Source organism: Triticum dicoccoides, chromosome 5B, assembly GCF_002162155.2.
Source record: "Triticum dicoccoides isolate Atlit2015 ecotype Zavitan chromosome 5B, WEW_v2.0, whole genome shotgun sequence".
Taxonomy (NCBI): domain Eukaryota; kingdom Viridiplantae; phylum Streptophyta; class Magnoliopsida; order Poales; family Poaceae; genus Triticum; species Triticum dicoccoides.
The window spans coordinates 308,736,318-308,742,263 of NC_041389.1; the positions used below are offsets into that span (position 1 = coordinate 308,736,318).

At 42.7% G+C, this 5,946-nt stretch overlaps 1 long non-coding RNA gene across 2 annotated transcripts; it reads left to right on the forward strand.

Moving 5' to 3' along the window:
- The first annotated feature begins 2,429 nt into the window (after positions 1-2,429).
- Positions 2,430-5,714, forward strand: LOC119308615. 2 transcript variants are annotated; one of them, XR_005150192.1, is made up of 3 exons: positions 2,430-3,210; positions 4,716-4,778; positions 5,173-5,714. It is a non-coding gene; the product is annotated as an uncharacterized LOC119308615 (long non-coding RNA). The 2 variants fall into 2 exon arrangements; XR_005150191.1 differs by lacking the exon at positions 2,430-3,210 and having other exon boundaries at positions 3,219-4,778.
- The last annotated feature ends 232 nt before the right edge of the window (positions 5,715-5,946 follow it).

The window sequence follows — 5,946 nt, forward strand, 5'->3', positions numbered from 1 at the left end:
CCTGAAGCAGCTGAAGAAGAAGATGAAGACTCACTTGTTTTGAGAAAGTTGAAGCCCAAGATCCCAGATCATAATGATGCTCACCCAGTTGCAGAAGACATGAAGCTCAGGAAGGATGCAGGTCTGAGACAGTGGAGATTGACTGGCCCCTATGCTGTCAGGAGAAGGATTGTTGTGGACTACATGTTCCATACTAAGGAACAACAGGATTTCTATGAGACAGTGCTGCTTGACAAGAAGCCCATAGTCTCTGACATGAGATGGATTGATTGGGACTATATCAAGAAGAATGAAGAGCACTATCCTTGAGTCTATGACAGTTTCAAGTCTTGTGGAGTAGTAGACTTTGTTGGGCAGAAGCTCACAAAGTGGAATGATGAGCTCATTATGCAGTTCTACTCCACAACTCATTTCTACCCAGATGGGAGGATAGTCTGGATGTCTCAGGGTACCAGGTACCAATCAACAGTTGAGGAATGGTCTGAATTGATCAATGCTCCAAAGGAGAACGAAGATGACTTGGATGTCTATGCCAAGAAGAAGAAAGATCACAACTCCATTTCTCACATGTACAGAGAGATCCCAGATGCTGCACTTGAGACACACAAGTTTGGATCTGTACATTATCTGTTGTCAGGACTGCCCACTATCAACTGGATTTTAAGGCACACTTTGCTGCCCAAGTCAGGTGATCACGAGATGATCAGAGGCCATGCAATTAACTTACTTCATATATTTGATGTGCCTCAGAAGTTCAAAGTCATGAGCCTGATTGTGGAAACAATCAAAAGGACTGCTGCTCATCAAAAGAGGAGTTGTGGGTATGCCCCACAGATTCAGGAGCTTATAAACTCCAAGATGGGCACTGTCACATATCTCTTGGACAAGGAACACCTGCCCATCTACCCTGATTTTGAGGACAACACTGTTGTGATGGATGAAAATGAACCATCTTCCATGCAAGCACAAGAGAAGAAGGAGAAGGCAAGGGCCGAGAAGGCTGCTAAGATGCCAACTGCTGAAGAGGCATCTTAGATTTTCCTGAAGAGCAAGCAAGATCAGCTTGGCTACTTGATTGCCTCCACTCTGAGGATTGAGAAGGGCTTGGCCACCCTAACTGAAAACTAGGAGAGCTTGGAGAGAATCATAGAGCAGAAGTTTTATGCTCTTGTTGTCAAAGTGACTGAGATCCAGACTGCAGTCGAGCAACTTCAGGAGGAAGTGGAGGAGAAGAAGGGCAAGTCAACTACTGATGCTTTTGCTAGAGTGCCCAGAGGACAGAGATCTGCTGCAGTGCCTATGCCAGACACCAGAGGCACATCATCTGCACCAGCTACAGCTTCAGTGCATCCAGCTCCAGCACCCTCTCCACCAGCTCTAGCTACATCAACAGAAGTCTTCGTCCAAGGAGCCATCTCTACACCATCACGTGAAGACCAACCCTGAGAGTCGTTTAGCACTATGCATTTTCTATGAACTTTTTGGTAACTTGTTGCCAGAGGGGGAGAAAAATGTATAGATCATAGACTTTGAGAAAGAGTGTTGCTTTTGGTCTCTCTTGTTTTTTTGGTGGTTGAACTTCGTTATTTGCTTGTTTGCTTGATACTCTATGCCTTATGTGGATACTTGGATGATCATGTGTTTGATCATATGCTACCTTAATGCTTGTTGGATGACATTATCCTTTTATATTCCTATATGATCATTCACTTTGCTTGGTGATGAGTGCATGTATTTAACTATTATCATTTTGAGCGCTCCACTAAGATGTATGTGACATGGAAGAGTAACCCATGATCCTAACTCATTGTGCATTTGCAGTCCAAAGCAAATTTTAAATAATGCACAAATTTAGAGGGAGCTCTTACTTTTCACATACTTCTCAAAGCGACAATATTTTTCAGTATTATTATCACTTGTCGAAGCTTTGATCTATATGTTGCCATCAATTACCAAAAAGGGAAGATTGAAAGTGCAACTATCCCTGGGTAGTTTTGGTAATTCCTAACAACATATATCTCATTGAGCTAATGCTACTTCAAGATAAGTATTTCAGAAAAGCTAAATGATTGGCATGACACGGATGAGAAAAGTGGATTCCTCAAAATGCTAAGGACAAAAGGATTCGCTCAAGCTCAAAGCACAAGACTATGCATTTTCTATTTTAATGATCCAATATCACATACTAAGAATACTAGGTCCGTAAGGGTTTCCTTTTTCTGGTTTTTTCGAATTTTTTTTACCGCCCCTGAGAAATCGACGCGTGTGACGGGGGTAATGTAATTTTTTCTGTGTGTTCTTCCTCTAGACGTTGCCATCACGTGTGTGTTTCCTGTAGGCTGCCACCGCTTTGACCGCTTCTGGATCGATCTCCAGATATATTTCTCAGTTCCTATCTCTCTCTTCCGCGTGTCCCGACCAAAGACTCCAGATGGCACTATACAATTATTATCCTTCGGCGCTCCACCGCCTATAGGCGTACATAAAAAGGCTCTCCTTCTGGTTCATCTCATTTCCATCGGGCCACCTACAGCCGTGCCGCCGGATCCCTGCCGCCTCCGGCGACCCTCAACCATCACGTCACGGCCTTGCAGCTCACCCCACCGCCGGAGACGCACTGCCCCAACCCACCTTCCACCAGCGATCGAGTTGTGGTTGCCCATCTTCTCCTCACCACGCTCCGCCTCGGCCGCCTCGCCACATCAGGGTCATCAACGTCGGCGTCGTGGCGATCAGCACTGCACGGACTTCTCCAGCACCCCCGTGACGTGGTGGGCAACATGCGCGCGCTGGCCAGCGGGGGAGTTGCCCTTCACGCATGGCTGCCGGATCCCTCGTTGAGCCGCATCCAGAGCTTCCTCGGCCGTTCCCCGCGGCGGTGCCGGCAGCCACCACAGCGGACGGGGCACAGTTTCCCCCACCTCGCCATCGCCATGGACGGCACAACTGTGACCCCCGGTGGCCGGTCTCCCCTCCGGTGAGCAGAGGATCACCACCACAACTGAGCCATCTTCTGAAGAGACGAATCAACGGCAGCGGACCACCACACCGGACCAGAACCAGAACGGAAAGAAAAGGAGGCCGTGAAGGAGGTTGAAGAGAGGAAGGCTAGGTGCCTCACAGCCCAGGTCAACGCCGGGAAGAAGAGGAGACGCGAACAAGTGGAGGAAAGGAGAGGTCCTCGCCATCAAGATTCATTTTGCTGAACAGGTATGGCATCTAGGCATCTATCCCAAGCATTTTATAAAATTCTGGTTTATGCTCCAGCACTGCTTGCAGCAACACATGAGGAAGCTAGCTAAATTTCTTGGATAGTTTTCTTGTATGTATATAATTGGTTTGCCCAATTATTTATGTCTTGCTTATGCAACTGGATTATAGATTACTGCTCGATTGACTTTTGGAAATCAGCACATAATAACTTGACATAGTATTAGATAGTTGAGTAGGAAGAGAAAAGAAGCAGCTTCGGTACAAAATTCAGAGAGTGGATTTGAGACATCTGTATCTCAAGATTATCTTGTGACCAGAAATTTAGATGGGTGTATTCGTGTAGAACAATTTCTTAGGATGGGTAGTTAACCTGAAGATGTGTCCTTAAATGGACAGCCTAGAAGGTAGAAGTACTGGTGTACTGACTCCTGAACCTGAATTGCAGTGACAGTGTGACGCAGAGATGGCACGCTCATAGAGTTCAGTTAAGTTCCAACTATTGTATCAACGCTGTAAAGAAAAAAAAAATCCGACCTGTAGTGTATGATAGGGAGCGGCTATCAAGGTAAGGACAATAACTGTAATTAAGTCAAGTCAACAGCTAATGGCCTGAATCAAATCTTAAAAGGACATTCCAGACATAATCTTTTCTCAGTAGTTGCTTACTTCTCTAACAGTTCTTTTCTCCACCAAGAATCAAATAGTACAAACTAAACCTAACGTTTGAGAAGTAGCAAATCTACCTTTTTTTGCCTGGGACGATCAGTTGATCAGTATTATTGTTTTACAGCAAAAAATATTTTCATTATCTTCTTTTTTGGAAGTTGAGTACTATTTGCAGCTTCTGTTTCCTTTGTGCTTCTGAACTGATATTGTTCACTTAGATTTAGAGATCTTCTTGTGGGATTCCATTTTATTTCTGTTATAGATCATAAGAAGCCACAGAGAGAGCAACCTGAGTGACCGGGGTTTTCCGTTCAATCAAAGTGTAGGTGTGTGTTTGGTTCGTTACCACAACATGCCACAGCTCATAACCTTTTTGTTGTTCTCAGTAATGTTCGATAGTCTTGATAATCCTAGACATGGCTGATCTCTGTGGTTTCATTTTTTTAGTATTTGAGTCTTGCATCAAGTTACTCAATTTTTGCTCACTCAAAAAAAGGTACTTGAGTCTGTAGGCCTGTCATCAATTTTTTCTCGACAGCAATAGTAGCAAGGGCGGGAACGAGTAGGAGTAGGAGGAGGAAACCTTCTCCTATTTTTTTAAATGATGGTAAAACAAGAGAGAATGCATCTATTTGCACATCCTGGATTGGTATCCCTCTATTTACAGTTCTTTTCACCATAGATGTATGAAGTCTTTTCTCTTGGTGTTGGAAGACAAACTGAGATGAACCATTTGTTTTCGTTTAATTTTAGTTTGTTGAACAAGGTTGCCAAAAGTAGTATGCTCAGCCACTGCGGCATGATCAACTTCTTTATACTGGACAAATCAAATGTAGGTTCAAGTGGCTTCGCGACAAGGTTTGAAAACATGCTTCAGGGTGACCATGGGATGCCCACAGGTGAGACTAATATCATAGTATACATACAGAGAAATAACTGATTCTTCACAAGTGGATGGGGTCTTTATTTGGTCATAGATGCCGTTTAATTTTTATTAACAGACCATTTTACTCAATTTAACTACTTTATTTTCATTTAAGCACATCTTAGTGTTCTCACTATGTATAGGTAAAGGCATGCAAGTGTTGGAGTTCTGGTTATAGTGATGTTTTTGCCGTCAGTACAACATTGCCATGTACTGATATGTATGTGATAATGATGTTCACTGTACGAAGCTGTTATTAATTTTTGCTCCCATTATGCACGGAGTTCTCCCTTGATATATAACTGCATTTGTTAGCAATGTGTGTCCCCTGTTAGCGATGTACACACTGATATCTGCAATTCTTACAGGAGAGTTAACTTTGTTAAATACACTATCAGTAGAAGAAGCACAAACAGCCCTCCACAAAAACTTCTACAGTTTTGTGTCTACATCACAGTACAAAAGACGGCTAGCAATGAGCTATCATGTCGAACAAGCAAAGCTCAGTTGGTGATGCACTCGCCTGTAGAAAGTACGACCAAGGAAAAGCAATAATCAAAGGTGCATTAAACTACTCCCTCCGTCCCAAAATTCTTGTCTTAGATTTGTCTAAATACGGATGTATCAAGTCACGTTTTAGTATTAGATACACCCGTATCTAGACAAATTTAAGACAAGAATTTTGGGACGGAGGGAGTAACATACTTACCACTGCAATAAGAGAAATATTTCTTCCGAAGGCTTTTTCTTTTGTCCTCTGTTAGAGGTGTTGCTTTTAAAGAAATTTGCTACTGTATTTGCTTATGCGGGATGTTTGATTAGCCAAATATTTCTACTTTTTGGCCTCTGCTAAGGGATCTATATCGTTCGAGGACTCTAGACAAATTTTAATGTGATTTTGTGTTTTCAATTTGTACTACACAAGTTGAGTAAAGTAGATGTGATTTGTGTTTTCAATTTGTTCTACACAGGTTGACTGAAGTAGATGTTCTACCTGAAGTTGCATGAAAACATCTTAGGTAGTAATTTTTGCCTTCATGAAGCTAAACAAACATTCCACTTTTTTGTCGAATAGCAAAATTTTAAGCCGTGGTTATGTATTCGAAAGATATAGATATCATTATTTGCAACATTCTTTTTAC